The sequence below is a fragment of the Aquarana catesbeiana genome, linkage group LG04 (assembly GCF_042186555.1).
Source record: "Aquarana catesbeiana isolate 2022-GZ linkage group LG04, ASM4218655v1, whole genome shotgun sequence".
In the NCBI taxonomy this organism is placed as follows: Eukaryota; Metazoa; Chordata; class Amphibia; order Anura; family Ranidae; genus Aquarana; species Aquarana catesbeiana.
This window is the reverse complement of record NC_133327.1, coordinates 221,340,218-221,363,144: the sequence shown is the minus strand read 5'-3', so window position 1 is coordinate 221,363,144 and position 22,927 is coordinate 221,340,218. Positions and strand designations below refer to the sequence as shown.

Below are 22,927 nucleotides of genomic sequence, written 5' to 3'. Positions count from 1 at the left end.
CAAATGACAGAAGCATTTGGTTGAACTGTCACTGCATCTGTGGGTCCACGCTGACAAAGGTCTCAATGAGGCAAGTGCCCACCAATCCCCATCCCTGAGGCCCCCACCTGGCCCACGCCCTGGTCTGCTATACCCCCTCCACACGTGTTTTTTTACAAACCCCCACTTCCCTCCTCACCCCGGCCTTGTGTTTTGGTCAGGTTTACAAATTATGTTATTCATCATATACTACCTTCTGTGCAGTATACTCTTCCTACAATCTTTGTTGTATGAAGGTGCACATAGGGGGGTATGATTATACAATAAGCCCTCTTCCCATTGAAGCGATTTGTCATACGATTTGCCAAGTCAAATTGCACAACAAGTCGCAGCCGGTTGGTATCGGTCCAATTGGTACAACGCCACAACACCAATTTGCAAAAGTAGTTCCTGCACTACTTTTGCCGATTTTGGGTGCAACTGCATGCGATTTCAGATGAAGTTGCTCGATTTCAAAGCCGCGTTCAATGTGAACAAGGGTTTAGGGACGTATATATAAAGCAGTGAATGTGGCTCTTACCAAACATTTACTGCAGATGAATTTTTAGGATGTATATCGCTTAAATCACATTGATTCACCGTCAGTGTCTGGTGAAAGTGATTTATTAGTTGTTTAATATGCCCTAAGTTTTGTTACTGCCATCACGCTTAGCCTGTTTCTCCCACTCCTGTCATTTTTAGTGTTGTAAAAAAAATACACAATTTAGAAATCACAACCTGCCATATCGTGTTGGCACAAGTGTATTCCATGAAATATGAGCTCATATAGTTCTTAGAACAGACAAAACCCCAAACAAATCATTGTAGGCTGCACAAGCTAACATTTACAGCCCATTCTGGAGATTGTCATTGCTGCTGCTGCCTTGATAATGGGGTGTCATTATCCCCTCTATAGCTGTCCTTTTTCTTTAGTATTTATAGAGAGAACATCCTTGAAAGGGTAATGATTCCCTTTGCACTTCAGCAGCACATTCAATGACAGGGTAAAAAAATAATCCATGCAGCTAAGGCTAGAATCTATACCTTATAATGTGTGTTTATTGGTATACAGTGTATGTGTGTGTGTGTGTGTGTGTGTGTGTGTATATATATATATATATATATATATATATATATATCTCTTAATTTATTCTGAGCATGCGTGGCACTTTGTGCGTCGCATTTGTGTACACACGATCGGAATTTCTGATAACGGATTTTGTCGGAAAATTTTATAGCATGCTCTCAAACTTTGTGTGTCGGAAATTCCTATTGAAAATGTGTGATGGAGCCTACACACGGTTGGAATTTCCGACAACAAGGTCCTATCACACATTTTCCATCGGAAAATCCTATCGTGTGTACAGGGCATAAGTATTCAGACCCTTTGCTCAGTATTTAGTAGAAGCACCCTTTTGAACTAATACAGCCATGAGTCTTTTTGGGAAAGATGCAACAAGTTTTTCACACCTGGATTTGGCGATCCTCTGCCATTCCTTCTTGCAGATCCTCTCCAGTTCTGTCAGGTTGGATAGTAAACGTTGGTGGACAGCCATTTTTAGGTCTCTCCAGAGATGCTCAATTGGGTTTAAGTCAGGGCTCTGGCTGGGCCATTCAAGAACAGTCACAGAGTTTTTGTGAAGCCACTCCTTCGTTATTTTAGCTGTGTGCTTGTTGGAAGGTGAACCTTCGGCTAAGTCTGAGGTCCTGAGCACTCTGGAGAAGGTTTTTGTCCAGGATATCCCTGTACTTGGCTGCATTCATCTTTCTCTCGATTGCAACCAGTTGTCCTGTCCCTGCAGCTGAAAAACACCCCCACAGCATGATGCTGCCACCACCATGCTTCACTGTTGGGACTGTATTGGACAGGTGATGAGCAGTGCCTGGTTTTCTCTACACATACCGCTTAGAATTAAGTCCAAAAAGTTCTATCTTGGTCTCATCAGACCAGAGAATCTTATTTCTCACCATCTTGGAGTCCTTCAGGCGTTTTTTAGCAAACTCCATGCGGGCTTTCATGTGTCTTGCACTGAGGAGAGTCTTCCGTTAGGCCACTCTGCCATAAAGCCCCGACTGGTGGAGGGCTGCAGTGATGGTTGACTTTCTACAACTTTCTCCCATCTCCCGACTGCATCTCTGGAGCTCAGCCACAGTGAGCTTTGGGTTCTTCTTTAACTCTCTCACCAAGGCTCTTCTCCCCCCCGATAGCTCAGTTTGGCTGGACAGCCAGCTCTAGGAAGGGTTCTGGTCGTCCCAAATGTCTTTCATTTAAGGATTATGGAGGCCACTGTGCTCTTAGGAACCTTAAGTGCAGCAAAATTTTTTTGTAACCTTGGCCAGATCTGTGCCTTGCCACAATTCTGTCTCTGAGCTCTTCAGGCAGTTCCTTTGACCTCATGATTCTCATTTGCTCTGACATGCACTGTGAGCTGTAAGGTCTATAGACAGGAGTGTGGCTATGAAGGTGTAGAACCATCTCAAGAATGATCAGAAGAAATGGACAGCACCTGAGTTAAATATATGAGTGTCGCAGCAAAGAGTCTGAATACTTAGGACCATGTGATGTTTCAGTTTTTCTTTTTTAATAAATCTGCAAAAATGTCAACAATTCTGTGTTTTTCTGTCAATATGGGGTGCTATGTGTACATTAATGAGGGAAAAAAATGAACTTAAATGATTTTAGCAAATGGCTGCAATATAACAATAGAGTAAAAAATTTAAGGGGGTCTGAATACTTTATATATATATATATATATATATATATATATATATATATATATATATATATATGAAATATATAAATATATATATATATATGAAATATATAAATGTGTATGTGTGTATATATAACATACACAGTATCTCACAAAAATGAGTATTGTAAATATATTATTATATCTTTTAATGTGACAACACTGAATAGCACTTTGCTCCAATGTAAAGTAGTGAGTGTACAGCTTGTATAACAGTGTAAATTTGCTGCCCCCTCAAAACAACTCAACATACAGTCATTAATGTCTAAACCACTGGCAACAAAAGTGAGTACACCCCTAGGTGAAAATGTCCAAATTGGGCCCAATTAGCCATTTTCCCTCCCCGGTGTCATGTGACTCATTAGTGTTACAAGGTCTCAGGTGTGAATGGGGAGCAGGTGTGTTAAATTTGGTGTTATCGCTCTCACTCTCTCATACTGGTCACTGGAAGTTCAACATGGCACCTCATGGCAAAAAACTGTCTGAGGATCTGAAAAAAAAAGAATCTTTGCTCTACATAAAGATGGCCTAGGCTATAAGAAGCTTGCCAAGGCACTGAAACTGAGCTGCAGCACAGTGGTCAAGACCATACAGCGGTTTAACAGGACAGGTTCCACTCAGAACAGGCCTCCCTGTGGTCAACCAAAGAAGTTGAGTGCACGTGCTCAGCGTCATATCCAGAGGTTGTCTTTGGGAAATAGATGTATGAGTGCTGCCAGCATTGCTGCAGAGGTTGAAGGGGTGGGGGGGTCAGCCTTGCAGTGCTCAGACCATATGCCGCACACTGCATCAAATTGGTCTGCATGGCTGTCGTCCCAGTAGGAAGCCTCTTCTAAAGATTATGCACAAGAAAGCCTGCAAAGAGTTTGCTGAAGACAAGCAGACTAAGGACCTTGATTACTGGAACCACTTCCTGTGATCTGAGTAGACCAAGATAAACTTATTCGGTTCAGATGGTGTCAAGCGTGTGTGGTGGTGCGCCTACAGTCAAGCATGGTGATGGGAGTGTCATCGTCTGGGGCTGTAAGTGTGCTGCTGGCACTGGGGAGCTACAGTTCATTGAGGGAACCATAAATATCAACATGTACTTTGATGTACTGAAGCAGAGCATGATCCCCTCTCTTCGGAGACTGGGCCGTAGGGCAGTATTCCAACATGATAAAAACCCCAAACACATCTCCAAGACAACCACTGCCTTTCTAAAGAAGCTGAAGGTAAAGGTGATGGCCTGGCCAAGCATGGCTCCAGACCTAAACCCTATTGGGCATCTGTGGGGCATCCTCAAACGCAAGGTAGAGGAGCGCAAGGTTTCTAACATCCACCAGCTCCGTGATGACGTCATGAAGGAGTGGAAGATTACTTCAGTGGCAACCTGTGAAGCTCTGGTGAACTCCATGCCCAAGAGGGTTAAGGCATTGCTGGAAAATAATGGTGGCCACACAAACAATTGACACATTGGGTAAATGATGAAGAAACTCCTGCGCTGTCAGAAATACTTATGCTAAGGGGCACTGCTGCAACACCTAAATGGCTGATCCAAACAGACCAAAGTGGTATGAATAAAGTGAGTGGTGATTGCACTGTGATAAAAAGGGGAAGGGGGGAAGAGGAAGGGGCAGGGGCTAGCTCAAATGTATAGAGAGGTGAGTGAAAAAATAAAAAAATGTACTTAAAAAAGTATAATAAGCATGAGGCTAGTATCATACTAGCACATGAAAAATATTTATAAACAAAAATACCGCGCTGTAATAAAAATGGCCAAAACAATTCTTGACCAGAAAAACAAACAAAAATTAAATGACTAATGACACCTAGAAAAAAGCTGCTGCTATAAGTGAGATACACACCTGTTCAAATAAATAATAATAAATAACAGCGCTAGATAAACTACAAAAATTGCAATATTATTAAGTGAATAACAATATTATATGTGACATAAACATTAGTGATGGACTATTCCATAAACCCCGTTCACGTGAATTTAAATGTAAAAACGACAACTCTATAAGTGAATATTAGGGAAGTCCATCTGAGTGCAGGTAGAAAAAAGTCCGGAGATATAAATTAGATTCTTCTTAATGTTGTGAGGATAGATAGCTAATTGATTCCTCCACCGCACCACTGTGTTAACACCAGTACAATAATGTGCTTACCACAAGGCAAGCTTAGACAAGCCTGTAACCTTAACCCGGTCAGGGCCTTTAGCCAATGGGGATGATTGGACGGCGATAATCCATTACACCATCTAGAAGGATCAGCTACAGCAAGAAACCCTCCATGCGCACCTCCAAAGCACCGGAACAGTTTACCATTCAGGGGTTCCCCAAAAGGAAAGAAGGATCGACATAGCGTAATCCTGATATAAGTAATTTATTATAAAAATAGGAAACACACTTACATTTAAAATGAAGACAAACAGCATAAATCGTATGAGCCGGCCGGCTACAGCGAACACCCGTCCTACAGACGGAACACACGGGACGTCAGCACGTCAGCTCCTCCCGACGCGCGTTTCATCATACGATGACGTCGTCTGGGGCACGGGCGACGCACTGACGTGTCGCGTGTAAATAGTACCAGGAAAACCAAGCCTCGATGTGAGACCAGGAAATTATCTAGCGTTCCATTAAAACACATGGAGCGATTCCAAAACCGCCATATTGGGCACTGGAAGGGTAAACCCATGGACAGAACAGATGGTAGAACATGTGGGCAAATCGTAAACTGCTTTACACAGTCTACCAAGAGGATTATTAAGCCTCCCCATAACATCAACCTGATTAGGTCTCTTAAGTTTTTACTTTTAATAAATCTAATCAGGTTGATGTTATGGGGAGGCTTAATAATCCTCTTGGTAGACTGTGTAGACTGTGACGAGCATGGGAGTCATTCAATATTATAAACTCCTTCATCTTCCAGGAACTGGCTGCATGCTCTCACCACATGAGGCTGGGCATTGTCGTGCACCAGCATAGGGTCTGACAGTGGGTCCAAGGATTTCATCCCAATACCTAATGGCAGTCAGGGTGCCATTGTCTAGCCTGTACATGTCTGTGCGTCCCTCCATTAATATGCCTCCCCAGACTATCACTGACCTACCACCAAACCAGTCACGCTGAATGATGGTACAGACAGCATAACGTTCTCCACGGCTTCGCCAGACCCTTTCACCTCTGCCCCATGTGCTCAGGGTGAACTTGCTCTCATCTGTGAAAAGCACAGGGCGCTAGTGGCGGTCCTGCAAATTCCTGGTATTTAATGGCAAGTGCCAATCGAGCTCCACGGTGCTGGGCAGTGATCACAGGGCCCACTAGGGGATGTTGGGCCCTCAGGCCACCCTCATGAAGTCTGTTTCTGATTGTTTGGTCAGAGACATTCACATCAGTGACTTGATGGAGTTCTTTTGTAGGGCTCTGGCAGTGCCCTACAATCCTGTTCCTTCTTGCACAAAGGAGCAGATACCGGTCCTGCTTGATGGCTTAAGGACCTTCTACGGCCCTGTCCAGCTCTCCTAGAGTAACTACCTGTCTCCTGTAATCTCCTCCATGCTCTTGAGACTGTGCTGGGAGACGCAGCAAACCTTCTGGTAATGGCACATAATGATGTGCCATCCTGCGAGAGTTGGACTGCCTGTGCAGCCTCGATAGGGCCTAGGTATCCCCTCATGCTACCAGTAGTGACACTGACCCTAGCCAAATGCAAAACTAGTGAAAAAGAAGAGATGAGTAGGGGAAAAAATGTCAGTGGCTTCCACCTGTAAAACCATTCCTGTTGTGGAGATTGTCTGATTGTTGCCCATCTAGTGCACCTGTTGTTTCATTTCCATCAATGTGGCATCCTTTAATTCCTAACACATTATCCAGTCCATATCAGTACAGATATCCAGCATGATATTTTTCCCCATTGAGATCTGATGTGTTTTTTTAAAGTGTTCCTTGAATTTTTTTGAGCAGTGTGTATATGTGTGTGTATATGTGTGTATATATATAGCCTCCTTTCTTGCTTTCTCTCTCTCTCTATGTAGCTGTGTGTTTGTGTGCATTGTCAGCTCATTTAAATTTTTCTGTATTTTCTGTCACACTTGCCTACTTCTACTATACAGTAGGTAAGCTAAAAGTAAATGGTGGTGTGGTTTATTATGTATGGGCATACATATATCGAGTCCAGAAGTTCAACACCTAATCCAAATTCGCAGACTGAGTAGTAGATCACTATATATTGATTATTATTGTATAGTTGTCATATGTTTAGAACTAGATATTCTATCCTGAGAAATTGTTCAGGTAGGACAACAGTTTGCACCCACAGAGGGGCCAGTAGTGAGAGACTAGGCTTAGGACTGGTTCACACTGGAAATTGCATAGGAACGTACAGTGTTGAACTGTGCTGTGTGATTTGCGGTGCGATTTCAGCCCATTAATTTTGAATGGGCTGAAATCACACCGCACTGCACCAAAAGTAGTGCATGCACTACTTTTGGAAACTTGCTGCAACCAATATTTCTGTACCATGCAACCCGGTGCAGGCAAACGCACTGAGTTTGTGGCCTGTGTTTGGGGTGTCATTAACTTCTTATTACACATTCTGGATGGACCCTCAGCACAATGCTTCACCCTTCCCAGCAAACGATGCAATGAAAAACAGGGATATTTAGTTCACATATATTGCAATACATGTTTAACTGCTTGCCGATCAGCTGCCGCAGTTGTACTGGCAGTTGTACATGGCAACTTTTGCGCAAACCAATCAATATACGCTTATTGCGATTTTTTTTTTTACCAAAAATATGTAGAAGAATACACATCGGCCTAAACTGAGGAAAAAAATAGTTTTTTTATATATATTTTTGGGGGATATTTATTATAGTAAAAAATATTGCTTTATTTTCAAAATTGTCGCTCTTTTTTTGTTTATAGCGCAAAAAATAAAAACCGCAGGGGTGATCAAATACTACCAAAAGAAAGCTCTATTTGTGGGAAAAAAGGGACGTCAATTTTGTTTGGGTCCAACGTCGCACGACCGCGCAATTGTCAGTTAAAGCGACGCAGTGCCAAATCGCAAAAAGTGCTCTGGTCAGGAAGGGCGTAAAATCTTCCGGGGCTAAAGCGGTTAAGCTGACCAACTGCATCAAAGTAATCCCTCTTATGGCCAGTCCTACACTGCCTTGCCACTACCAATGCTAAGGTGGGCACCATGCCAACATGGGGCAAATTGACACCTGCTGCAGATTTTGAACACGATGCGGGAAACGCACACAGAGGGCAGGTTTCACGCACCGCGTTCTGGTGTGAGTCACCAATTCTGCAATGCAGTTGGCCTGCATATATAGTAATAGTCACATTTAACTGAGCATGTTCTGTAATGTAGAAGACCTTTTTTAGCTTATCCAAGCCACTTCTTCAGTTATGATGTGTGTCAGGAAAATACCCCAGCATTTATAGCCACACAGGTAGCACAGACATCTTTATCCGGTTACCATAGAAAAGCAGATGTTGTTACCCAAGAACAGGATGAGAGGTGTAAAAGTTTTAGAACCACCCTATTCTAGTTACATAATTCCATCCTTGGTGTCAGGAAGGCTTCATAGGTATTAATCCTTCGATTTACATGCCTCAATCCACAAGATGTGGATTGTCAAAAGGGCTAGGTAGCGAAGGTAAAATGGAATTATATAAAGAGCACAGATGGTTTTAAAGACCCCCACAAGTGTTCAATAATGAGTTTGCAAAAGTTGGCCTCTTTCATGCCACTTAGGAACCAATTAACCTTTCTGTCCAAAATATGTCCCTCACTGTCCTCAAACAAGTGCCCCTTTTTCTTACGGTGCAGGAATACTCCTAGGTCCTGACCTGTAGATTAACTCTCACCCGCTGTGCCTTTGTGTTCTAACACGGGGACTGCCCCCCCATCAGAACACACAGTGCTGATTGAATGTTGGTTTTCCAGCATGTCCCTTCAACAAAAGCTGGTTGTTAGACTGTCTTTTTTTGGAAAGACAGCTGTACATATTGACTGACAGTTGTCTAGTTCCTGTTGAACTGGCCGATAACGCCCAATATTTGGTCCGTATGTACCAAGCCTAACTCACTACCTGATGTCAGAGCCCATCCACACCACTTGTGCTGTGGGAAATGTGTGTTTCTGTCTGCATTTCCCACACCACATGGGAACAAGCTGCCCTCTTTAGATGAGCACAGATGACATTATTTTGTTAATGGCACCCCAAATGCATTTACCAAACACTTGTGCATTGCAGCCACCAAAGGATACTGCAGTATCACGCAATTTGATGCCGTGAGATTTTAACCGAGGCATCTGCTGTACTTTTTGAGCTGTTACCACACATTGAACAGCTCATTGAAATGCATTGTCTGTCAGAAATTTGTTGTACAGGAATGCACAAAAACGCAAGCACTTGAACAAATGCATTGTGGTGTGAATCAGCCCTAAATGCTGGGGTATTTTTCATACACTCCGTAGAAGGAAAGGGGTGTCATGGATAAGCTACCAAAAGATTTCAACATTACAGAACAAGTCCAGTTGTGTGACTAACTACTACTATAAAGACCATAACCTGGATAAATAAGAACCTTCGCGGACAATTAGCCTGCATCAAAATCATCAAAGCACAATAATAATATGTTTGCTGACCTAATTTGCATATATAGTCTGGATCGTGCACAAGGCTACTTTTCATGCTTGTATTTTTTTTTTTTTTACCACCGCGTTTGGTGTTGAAATTGAGTAGTTTATAGTGTGCCATCAGTTACAGAACTGCATATTCTTAAAGTTCAAACCATCTCTGGGCATATATAATTGTGGTTGCTTTCTCCAGCCCTGATATTAACAGAAGTAGCAATCGTAAAATTTCAGTAGTCTTAAGTGTAATGCTCAGATTTATAATAATTATTACTCTAATTAGAGTGTCATTTAGGAAGGGAGTTTATTATCTTTAGAAGACAATTAATGTTAACCTAGCCACATGAAGTCACCTTTCATTCTTTTGCACACCACTGCTACCCTGTGGCCATTTCACCAAAGTGCACACTCTGGCTCAGAGTGAGTTGTTTAGACTTCTCTGTTTCACAATTATAAAGCTTTTAGATACGGTAGGCAAGGTCATGGTGTCATGCAGGAAATAAAAACATTTCCGTCATGTTGTACATGCTAAATTGATGTTGCCATTGCCTGGTATTCAGAAGTGGAGAATTATTTATTAATTTTGTATTTTATTTCAATCTATCACTTTTGAAGAAATGGCACCTAATTTGTATGGTGCAGTATGTAGCATCAGCACTGCTCTGCACCTGGACTCCTTTAGATAACTGTTCAACATGAATGCATGCATTGGGAATGTCGTATTAACAGGTTTGCTATTGTTTTACTGGGAGAAAAAAAATGAAATCAAACATCCAGCTAATGGGAATTCCGTGGATTAGCTGGGGTGTAGCTGTACTAAGACTTTCAAAGGCTTGGTGGGGTCCAGCTGCCACTAATGCCCTGCCACTGCGTGGGTCACATTTTTGGGGCTAATTTCTTAGGCTATATTTTAGCAAAGCACATTAATAATTTTTTTTTATTTGTTTGTCTGAGTGTCTGAACTGTGCTTTATTACCTCTTATACCTTTTTAACACTTGGATCCTAAGAAGTGATCTGATCTTTATCTGAAGCTGGCCACAGCCTTTGATAACAAGATTAAAGATGAACTTGCATGAAAATAACTTTTTTCTTGTATTAAAAATGGCTGCCAAAATGATAAATATCAAAGTGTTTTTCCAACATGGTGGACAATCATTCACTGTGGACCATTAGTACCATAAACTCAAACGATCAATGGCGTAAATGATTTTCAAGAAACTATATGAATAACCACTTGTAGCCATGGTGTTAGCACTACTGACAAACAATCCGCCAAATCACCCCACTGCCAGACTTCATGCATCCTTTCCAGAGACAATGCACAGTCATTTGCAAGCTTTGTTTTTGTTGTTTTATTGGTGGGTACAACTTGGATAGGGATATGGAATGCCCATAGAATTAATCATTGCCATCATATTTACAGGTTTGAATATACTTTGATCATATTTAGAGCCTGAAGATTGAATGTGAACACTTGACTAAGTAGAAATCTTCTCCTGCAGCTCCCTGCAGACTGTTACTCCCTCTGCATCTCCTATGCAGACTATTGCTCCCTGCATCTCCATGCAGACTGCTGTTACTAAGAGTTCTCCATCCATCACTGTGCGAGGGACAGAAACATCACTTTTGAGCGTGTAAAAGTAATGGTCTTAGTCCTCTTCACCAACTGCCCCAAACTTGCTTCTCCTTGCACACTTGGTTTCCTCCTGCACAACTTGTAATTACATTAGGGTATAACACATCCTCTTCTAATAGGTATGAAGAACTCACTCTGAATAAGCCCTTCTACTGGCTCTGGTGACTCGCTGCTACTAGGCCTGAGGCCTGCAGAACATCTCCCCGGAGGCCTAGTAGGTTAAAGTCTATGTTTTAGGAAATGGACTACTGCTCCCAGCCAGTCCAACTTGCAAATCATGTGTTTCCCGGCCACACTGATTTGACACACACAACCCCACAGTCTCTTCTCTGAACCAGGACTCTTTATCATCCACCGTGTGCATGATAAAGACACTGCTAGTGACCGTGTAGAAGCCGAGTTCCCTTACAGAATCCCTGACACATCCTCCAGCCATCCACTGTGGTAACACTCACTGACCTTCCAGCCCTTAGTCCTTGATGAGGAACTTTCCCGGACCATGCGTTCCGACAGCTTCTCCTGCCTCTCTGCTCCAGGAGTTCCCTGCCACCGACCGTGTGGTGACGGAGACATTGCCAGTAACCGTGTAGAGGCAATGTTCCCTCAATGTTCTCCTCGGGCCTCCTCCTTCAATCCCACACACCCCCCAGAAGGGGGGTGTGTGGGATTGAAGGAGGAGGCCCGAGGCCTCCTCCTAAAACATAGACTTTAACCTACTAGGCCTCCGGGGAGATGTTCTGCACACCCCCCAGAAGGGGGTGTGCTCCTGCGGCTGTCTAGCACTCCATTCTTCACGTCACCCAGTCGACTACTCCTGCCCAGTAGCATGTGACCTCAGCCTATATAGGAGGCCCTTCCCCTGCCAATGCCAGTTAGGGATTGGTCAGGGCTCCCACATGGGCTGCCTGCAACTCCAGGTCTAGGCCCAACCTCCTCTTCCAGAACATTCTCCCTGGAAGCAGTTGAGGCGCCTCAGAACTGAAATGCAGGTGATTACACCCATTGCTATTCTAACCACTCCCAGCACCAAGATCAAAACAGACAGGCCCAGCTTGCAGAATAGGCCTGCCTAAATTTGCCTGTGCTGAACAAACCTAGTAAAACAACCCTTACTAGCACCTACCTGGTAGAGGGTGATACACACTCTTTGCAAAGTTAAATGTTTTAACAATTGTTATGACTGTCTTTGTCTTTTTCTTTCCTGAAATGGATAAAAAAATGTCCCACCTATCCTAAACAGCAATAAAATTGTCTTGTTTGGCAACTAGCACATGTACAGTTTTACATTTTTATACCTTGATTTAGGTAAACATAGATCATTCCTGGTACCTTTTCCTCCAGTAGTACCCAGCCCCTTTGAGAGTATATAGTAATGTTGTTAGTGTCAGTAGAATGTGGCCAGAGATTCAGGTCTGGAAGCTGGAGCTCTAGCAATTTTGCTTGTTATCAGAGACAGAAATCAGCATGTTTTTGGGTCTGTTGAGAACTCCAACAGTGATCTTAATTGGTTAACCCATTAGATCAATAAAGATATAGTATTGTAAAATAAAATGTAACCTAGTTGGATAATTATTTACGGTCTGAAGCTGTAAATATAATTTTTTGGCTTCAACTGATGGATTGCAATGTTTTTACTGTTCGTCCAGAATGTGGCTTGAGCTCAGTGACTTCAAGCTGGGGAATGGCCTAGATTGTTCACAGGTGTATTGAAGCATTGCCTCTTACTTTATCTGTCACGTAAATTTTAAATACTCAAATACAGTAAAAGTTGCAAAAATGTTTGCTGTGTAACCAGAAGGGAATGACATTTGCATCAGAAAATCTTAAAATAAATGTCTTTTAACAAATAGATTAATTGGATATGGGGATGGATTTGCTAGCTCCAGAGAGGCTTAGATGTGGTTTGTGTAATATAAATATAAATATATATATATATATATATATATATATATATATATATACAGTATCTCACAAAAGTGAGTACACCCCTCACATTTTTGTAAATATTTTATTATATATTTTCATGTGACAACACTGAAGAAATGACACTTTGCTACAATTAAAGTAGTGAGTGTACAGCTTGTATAACAGTGTAAATGTGCTGTCCCGTCAAAATAACTCAACACACAGCCATTAATGTCTAAACAGCTGGCAACAAAAGTGAGTACACCCCTAAGTGAAAATTGGGCCCAAAGTGTCAATATTTTGTGTGGCCACCATTATTTTCCAGCACTGTCTTAACCCTTGAGACCTTGCGCTCCTCCACCTTCCATTTAAGGATGCCCCACAGCTGCTCAATTCTGAAGTCATGCTTGGCCAGTCCATCATCTTGACCACTGCCTTGCTAAAGAAGCTGAGGGTAATCTTGGAGGTGTGTTTGGAGTCGTTATCATATTGGAATACTGCCCTGCGGCCCAGTCTCTGAAGGTAGGGCATCATGCTCTGCTTCATTATGTCGGCATGTTGGCATTCATGGTTCCCTCAATGAACTGTAGCTTCCCAGTGATGGCAGCACTCATGCAGCCGCAGACCATGACACTCCCACCACCATGCTTGACTGTAGGCAAGACACACTTGTCTTTGTACTCCTCACCTAGTTGCAGCCACATATGCTTGACACCATCTGAACCAAATAAGTTTATCTTGGTCTCATCAGACCACAGGACATGGTTCCAGTAATCCATGCCCTTAGTCTGCTTGGGATGACATGACAGCCATGCAGACCAATTTGATGCAGTGTACAGCGTATGGTCTGAGCACTGAGAGGCTGACCATCCCCTCCCCCCACCCCTTCAACCTCTGCAGCAATGCTGACAACACTCATACATCTATTTCCCAAAGACAACCTCTGGATATGACGCTGAGCATGTGCACTCAACTTCTTTAGACTGCTGTATGGTCTTGGCCACTATGCTGCAGCTCAGTTTCAGGCTCTTTTTTTCAGATCCTCAGAGAGTTCTTTGCCATGAGGTGCCATGTTGAACTTCCAGTGACCAGTATGAGAGAGTGATAACACCAAATTTAACACACCTGCTCCCCATTCACACCTGAGACCTTGTAACACTAATGAGTCACATGACACCGGGGAGGGAAAAAGGCTAATTGGGCCCAATTTTGACATTTTCGCTTAGGGGTATACTCACTTTTGTTGCCAGCGGTTTAGTCATTAATGGCTGTGTGTTGAGTTATTTTGAGGGAACAGCAAATTTACACTGTTATACAAACTGTACACTCACTATTATACACTGTAGCAAAGTGTCATTTCTTCAGTGTTGTCACATGAAAAGATATAATAAAATATTTACAAAAACATGAGGGGTGTAGTCACTTTTGTTAGATACTGTGTGTATATATATATATATATTAGTATCAATATGTACCTAATTGATACATGGTTGGTTTAAGGGTAGGGAAGTACCATGTAGATAACAGAGCCAACAATAGGGCAGAGATGCAGTACTAAATATGATCAACATTAATATGAACTCAGGCTAGCTTATACATGAGATGATATGTATTCAGATAACCACAAAGAAAGGTAACATATCCCACTTTACAATAGGTTGTCGGGAGGGTTATTTTATATTGGGGAAAGATTACAGAGGATTTTTGCAGCTGATAAAAATCAATATGGACCGCATTTAAAATCCCTAAATCAAAATCATTTTTCAAAATATTATGTTTATTACACCTCTTATTTCCCATTATTAGGCAGACCATAGATGATTCGATTGTAGTGCCTGTGGTTACAGGAAAAAAATTGCTCAGTTTCCCCCTTTCAACACAGTCAATGTTGATGGGGGAATGCCACCCACTGAGCTATTGTTTTCTCCCAGTGGCGGAGTGTGGGAAGCCATCCCTGCCGGTAGAACACATTGACTATTGCTAGTGGTTATAGCCTCTGGCAATAATTACATGTAAAAATGTGACATGTGTGATGCGAACCATCTATGGTCGGCTTTACCTAAGGATCAAAATATTTATTTTCCATATGTGCCCATATCTTTTAGCAATGTCCAACTAGCTGAAAAATCATTTTATATTCTTTTTTATTTTTATTATCCAAAATAGCATTTTTTTAATAGCTCTTTCCATACTATAAAAATATTGTTTTTTCTTTATAGTTTTTATATGTCAGAATGTGGTATTAGAAAATTTGCAAGGATAAACACCTCAGCATAATGGTTTTTAGCTTGCTCCAAGCTTGCCTAAGAAGTGTTAATATAGAGTAGCAATGTCCCATAGTTCCAAATGTTGATTGTATGTGAACAACCGTTTTGTCCTACAGTAGGATTACCGTATTTATCGGCGTATAACACGCACAGGCGTATAACACGCATATTCATTTTAAGAGGGAAGTTTCAGGAAAAAAACTTAAATTTTAAATAAGGAACTTTGAAGCAAAATAAGGGTCAGTGCCCATCTGCAGCCTCACCATTGCCATCAGTGCAGCCTGATCAATGCCCATCTGCAGCCCAGAGGGGACAGGGAGGGAGGCGGGACGAGCGCTGACAGATTACATACAGTGAGAATCTCCTATGATAGACAGAACAGTGGTCCAATGGCGGGCCAGGAGATGGGAGTTCCTATTACAGAGGCTTTATGTACTTTATGTAATCTGATGGTGCTTGTCCAGCCCCCCCTCCCTGTCCCCTCCGAGGCAGCTAAAACTGAAGTATTGGCGTATAACACGCACGCACTATTTGCACCCAATTTTCATGGTGAAAAAGTGAGTGTTATACGCCAATAAATACAGGTAATTTTAGTTAAAGCCTACACCGATACTCATGTCATAGCCTTACTGGATTGCTTTTCCAGGTATACAGTACATGAAACAGGGGATTAATGTGTACTTGCGTGTGCCTCACAGCACATTTAGTAATGGAACCCAACAGATAACCACAAGATGAAGAAAAGCTTTTTGGCCAGTCTGGACATTTCTACTTAACTCAACATTTTTCTTTTCTGAAAAAGATTGGTCAGGGAGTTCATGTGTATATTTGAGACATAACAGTTTTTTTAGGTCATTTTTATGCCTAGTGTACCTGTCTGGATCTGTTGATTTGTGGCAAAGAATTTGGTGCCTATGGCCCCTTGGGTATTCTGTTTTATCAATGATGGTGTAATATCACATTTATTCATATAAAATGGTATCCTGAAAAAATGGATAGTTATTATTGCTTCATGTAGGAACATTTTGGAAATGATTGCACATGTGGACCAGTGACCTCAACTGGACAATGTACAATGTATTGTGATAACACAGTATTTTAATGACATGGACATTGTATTTTAGACTGTTGCTGCCTGCATAATGTAATCTTCAATTGGCATGTTAACCTATGTGAAAAATGAATCTCAAAGTGATCAGCACTAATCTTTCTTCTTTCTCACCTTATTATTATGTAACTAATAAAAATTTAGTAAAATTGAAGTCCATTGCAAACTGAGGGACACCAACTCTGTGCCAAATAATCCCCCTATTAAAGTTTGGAAGTCACATAAATGTGTGATCAGAGGGTAACAAATTAAGCTCACCGCCCAGCAAAAAAGAGCATTAATAAATACTGTACTGGCTTCCCTATTGTCCCAAATTGCCAGACATGAGTTGCCATAAATACAATCTCTAGCCCAAGCCAAGGAGCTAGGAAATCTATGCTAATGCCTTTCTTTCCTCCTATCAAACAACTTCAAGGTTGCCCAACACCAACTCTGTCACCAAATTTATGAACATAGCAAAAAGCCAGGTAGGATGCTAGCTAAAGCTGTAAAAGAAACTAAATTCTGATCATATATTCCAAACGTTGACCCCCTTGATGGAGGCCCAAGAGCAGTCAAATCTTTATTCTAAGCAAAAGAATCGTGATTCTCATTTTTCCCAGAATCGTGCAGCTCTACTCTGTAGGAAATTCATTAACCTCTTGCCGACCGGCTCACGCCGATATACATCAGCAGAAGGGCACTTACAGGCATATTAATGTACCTGTACGTTGCCCTTTAAGAAGCGGTTTGCGGGCATGCGCAAACCATTTCTATGGCAAAAAGTAAAAAATAATGCGTTTTTTTCTAAATTGTCGCTATTTTTTGTTTATAGCGCAAAAAATAAATAACGTAGAGATGATCAAATACCATCAAAGAAAGCTCTATTTGTGGGGAAAAAATGACGTCAATTTTGTTTGGGAGCCACGTCGCGACCGCGCAATTGTCAGTTAAAGTGACGCAGTGCCAAATCGCAAAAAGTGCTCTGGTCTTTGGCCAGCCAAATGCTCCGGGGCTTAAGTGGTTAATGACATCTGAAATCAGCGAATATGTCTAGAGATAAAAAAGATATTTGGGGGCACACCCTAAAAGATGCATTAAAGATGGTGCAGCCATAAGACCATACAACAGAACAAAATATTACAATGCACACATGCAAAAAAGACATTTACAGTCAGGTCCATAAATATTGGGACATTGACACAATTCTAATCTTTTTGGCTCTATAAACCACCACAATGGATTTGAAATGAAACAAACACGATGTGCTTTAACAGCAGACTTTCAGCTTTAATTTGAGGGTATTTACATCCAAATCAGGTGAACGGTGTAGAAATTACTAGTTTGTATATGTGCCTCCCACTTTTTAAGGGACCAAAAGTAATGGGACAATTGGCTGCTCAACTGTTCCATGGCCAGGTGTGTGTTATTCCCTCCTCATCCCATTTACAAGGAGCAGATAAAAGGTCCAGAGTTCATTTCAAGTGTGCTGTTTGCATTTGGAATCTGTTGCTGTCAACTCTCAATATGAGATCCAAAGAGCTGTCACTATCAGTGAAGCAAGCCATCATTAGGCTGAAAAAACAAAACAAACCCATCAGAGAGATAACAAAAACATTAGGTGTGGCCAAATCAACTGTTTGGAACATCCTTAAAAAGAAATAACGCACCGGTGAGCTCAGCAAAACAAAAGGACCCGGAAGACCACGGAAAACAACTGTGGTAGATGACCGAAGAATTCTTTCCCTGGTGAAGAAAACACACTTCACAACAGTTGGCCAGATCAAGAACACTCTCCAGGAGGTAGGTTTATGTGTGTCAAAGTCAACAATCAAGAGAAGACTTTACCAGAGTGAATACAGAGGGTTCCCCACAAGATGTAAACCATTGGTGAGCCTCAAAAACAGGAAGGCCAGATTAGAGTTTGCCAAACAACATCTAAAAAAGCCTTCACAGTTCTGGAACAACATCCTATGGACAGATGAGACCAAGATCAGCTTGTGCCAGAGTGATGGGAAGATGGAGAAGGAAAGGAACTGCTCATGATCCAAAGCATACCACCTCATCAGTGACGCATGGTGGTGGTAGTGTCATGGCATGGGCATGTATGGCTGCCAATGGAACTGGTCCTCTTGTATTTATTGATGATGTGACTGCTGACAAAAGCAACAGGATGAATTCTGAAGATCATTTCTTTGCAGCTGTAAACTCTAAATGATTTAGACTCTTTTAGTTTACCAAAGGAAAGATTTACAAATCCATGCCGGAAATCTAACGGATTACACGTCCCTCACTTGAATTTTGGCTAAAAAATTTGGATGAAATAAGAAATTTCCTTACGAAATCTGTGCAAAGCACACCCCTATTTTTTTCCATGAAACCTTTTGAACATACACTTGACCTAGAACTGTGAGGCACACGGTTTCTCAGAGGTATGCCCTTTTCTCACCACCATAGGATTATGTCCCACACTATATTACTCAATGGGAGACTGAACTAAAGACCTCTTTTACTAAGACCCAAGTAGACTATAAATGATATACTTTGCCCACAAAGCCTTCATAGCTAACAAAATCCAAGAAATGGGATACAAGTTTTGCACCGGTTGGTATTATGTCCCATCCACCTTACATGCCTCCCAACATCTTGAGATGGGAATGAGGGACACCTACTAGCAAACGTATGTAGGCATAGGACACGCCCCCTGCTACGCCCCTTAAAGGGGAAATAGCCCCCAAAAAAAAGGTTAATTAGAGCCACAAGTGCTTTTTTACCACTACTATTCCTTTATATTGGCTTTTAAAATTGACAAATGCAGCAATTTAGAAATTCGATGAAAGGTTTAGCACTGGGAAACACTTTTTGAAAGACGATAAGTGCATTTTATATACAACTTTATAGATCAGACCAAAATAAGGGACAAATGAGGAGGAAAGATGGACAGAGGGACATTGCTCGAAATCAGGGACAGTCCCTCGAACTCAGGGACAGTTGGGAGCTATGACATTACATAAACGTTTCCCCACCTCAACCATCCACATGCTGGAGATATAATGATGCACAAGGGATTTTCTTGCAAATTTTCTTGTCCTGTTCAGTCCTATGCCCTTTTTGGAATAAAGCTAGGGAAATTGTCAAAACACTTGTTGATTTAGGTCAAGACCCTGCAAAACTTCCCAAGGAAGCAGTATAAAAAGACACTCCTTATACTCCTACTCACTGAAGCCAGGGCCTGTGTGCCTGTAATGTGAAAACAGACACAATCTCCTATTACCCAGTGGCTGGCTAAGGTGAGGGAGATTTGTTGCATGGAAGAACTCACTCTAACCATGCAGAAGGAAGGCGAGCACTTCAGAAAGACGTGGCATTATTGGCTTGTGTTCACTACTCATGGAAAATATGAGGCCATGGGTGGGACAGTTGAGGAATGGTAAGAGAGCCCCCTCTCTCTTGCTTCTTTCTGATTATAGCTAAGAAGGGCAGAATGGCACTTTGGGAAGACAGTAACAAATGCCTAAGCCCCCCCCTTTTTTTTCCCTCTTGCACTCACTTTCCGCATTTCCAACTATTCCTACAAATTAATTCTGCTTTCACTTCCTGTGCCATTCTCTTCCCTATTCTTGTTTCCCATCCCTAGTTTTCTCATGCACTGATCTGTTGCAATTACAGTGCGATTCTATAGACCATACACCAAGGAGCTTACAGACTACAGTTATCTCTTACTATGTATCATTGTAGTTCAAGTGTGCAGATTTGATAGATTCTGTTGTTCTCTTATATGGCTGGAGTAAAAGGACCTTTAGACCCCTTTCACACTGACAGTGCGGGGGAATAGGCGGTAAAGTGCGGCTAGTTTTAGAAGCGTTTTACCATTGTTTTAAAGGTGCTTTTCGGCCGCTAGCAAGGCGCTTTTTTTTTTTTTTTCAAAGAACGTTGTTGTTTATTTGAGAAGAGTACACATATACATAACATACATTACACTGATATGTGTAGAAGAATAATGTAATTAACAGAGTAAACAATACAATCAGCACATCCTTCACAATCCGTTTGCATATGGCATGCGTAAATACTTTCTTGCGAGATTTACCAATACTTTCTTGCGAGCTTTACCAAGCAAGGCGCTTTTAATCCCCGCTAGCGGCCGAATAAAGGGTTAAAAGCGCCGCTGCCGAGGCGCTTTTGATTTCAATGGGCAGGGGCGCTTTAGGAGCGGTGTATACACCGCTCCTAAAGCGCTTCAAAGATGCTGCTTGCAGGACTTTTTTTTAACATCCTGCCAGCGCATCACCCCAGTGTGAAAGCACTCAGGCTTTCACACTGGGATTGCAGATGAGGCATTTTTTAGGCACTTTACAGTCGCTATTTTTTGCGCTAAAGCGCCTGAAAAACGCCTCCCAGTGTGAAAGGGGTCCTACATGGTCCTACATAACTGACATCACTTGGTAACATATGCAAATTGTCACTGCTCTGTATCCAATAACTTTTACTTTCTGTACTAAGATTTTGGTTCCGAATACAGGTAAAACACCCTAGGAAGTAGGCACCACATCCCTGATCATAATTATAAATCAAGAAAAGAGGGTAAAGGGATTTTGTCGGTGCAGATAAACAAGACATAGAAGATTTTTTTAAAAAGATACAAAGTTTAATTCAACCATTTAAAAAAAACCCATACAATATTATACACAATTCATGAAATTTCAGTGTTGATAAAAGCACGGTGGTCAAGAGGGATATGTGTGTACATATAATTTAGGAGATGATATATTTGCATACTAGCCCGACATGTTTCGCAGTGTCGCTTTTTCAAGGGATATGCAAACTGAAGGTGATATCATCCAACACTCTTAATGGTTCTAAAAAATAAAGAAATATAAAATAGTATTCATTGTGGTATACATAAGAAAACAAAAATTATACAAAAACTTTACACATACTGGCGCAATGTCTCCACTGAGACAGCACTAATAAGGTGCTTACCCCCGTAATGACCCAAAGCCCCGTCACTCCCCACATGCATCAACCGTAACCGGACTAGCGATGAGGCCAAAATGCAACCACAGGGGACAGAAAGGTGGAGCTGTATTTGGGAAATATGAATGCATTGTATCAAAAATTAGCTGTTTAATAGTGTTGGACAAATTATATGTAGTTAAATATATGAATGTCAATACAGTAAAATATTCTTTTCACTTATGGAGATTCTGATTGACTGTCGCAGAAGGTGCGTATAAGGAGAGTTATTAAACTCAATAATAGAATGCTATCAGACACTTACTCTATTGATTGATCAGGGCAACACCTGTAGGGTGGAGGCAGTCGTCAACACTTGTTAGGTTGTAGTTACAAGGGATGATTGTATAGTGCTAATAAATAAAATACAGAAATAAGCACATAAAATTGGAATTTTACTGGGGGTGATAAATTTTGAAAAGACTAGGAGATGTAAGCAGGAATAGAGTATGGTATACACATCAAATTGATGAAGATTTAGGTATAAATCATCCAGTAAAACCTAGCTGGATGGTGGTGGACAAAATGTCTCAATGATTACATATTAGAACAGAAAAGTCAGCAATTTGAGTGCTTACAACACTGGGGTAAGATGTTAAGTAGTAAAAGATAATAAGTGAAAGATATACATGAACACAAACAGCAGTTTTTTGCAGTGTGTGGTAAGCTTACCAGTCACTAACACTGCCAAAAGATGAGTTCCACCCTCCGGCGCTGACAGAATGCACTGTCAGATATGCCGGCTTATGTGCTGTCCCCCATCGAGCTGGCGTGTGACGTCACCAGCTCGATGCGGACGTGAGGGCACCAGTGCGCATGCCCGGGGAGCCGGGAATCCCAACTGACTACATATCCCATAGGGCAGAGCGGCCAAGCGCAGAGCCGACATGCGCAATAGCGCCGCATGGCGATTCCGATCCCGGCTCCACCGTGCCCGGGCTGCAGGGATGGGAGACCCGTTGATGGTCCAATCCCTCAGGGAGCACAGCGCGATTTGGGCACATCACAGGGAGCTGGGAGCAACAAGGCTCAGGGGGATCCAGGAGGCAACCGATCGGATAGGAAGGGACCACATACATTCCAATCCGATCGGTGAAACAGGGAGACAGAGCGCTTGGAAAAAACACAAAAAATGATTATAGAAAATGCAAAGATATGTGATTACAGAATACAGCTGGTATACATATTGAATTTTTGACATGATAGCTATATATACAAATTAAAGATTACATTTATCTTGATACATGTCAATTGTAACAGGAAGAAGAATAATGTATATAAACTAAATTAGTAATGGGAACCAATGGGGAAGGGAAGGGAGGGGAAGAGGGAGAAAAAAGGGGGGGGGGTTTGGGTGTCGGGTAGGGATGACAAAAATACAAACAAGGTATGAATAAAGGATTGCATGGGTCGCTAATCAGAATCACAGGAAGGGCTTATAGCTCATTTTGCACATTTTAGTGCATTTTGGCCTCATCGCTAGTCCGGTTTCGGTTGATGCATGTGGGGAGTGACAGGGCTTTGGGTCATTACGGGGGTAAGCGCCTTATTAGTGCTGTCTCAGTGGAGACATTGCGCCAGTATGTGTAAAGTTTTTGTATAATT

General features: G+C 41.8%; 1 protein-coding gene across 20 annotated transcripts in view; it reads left to right on the top strand.

Moving 5' to 3' along the window:
* The window catches only part of TNIK (TRAF2 and NCK interacting kinase), a 451,082-nt gene that overhangs the window by 273,101 nt on the left and 155,054 nt on the right, over window positions 1-22,927 (top strand). The window lies entirely within an intron of this gene.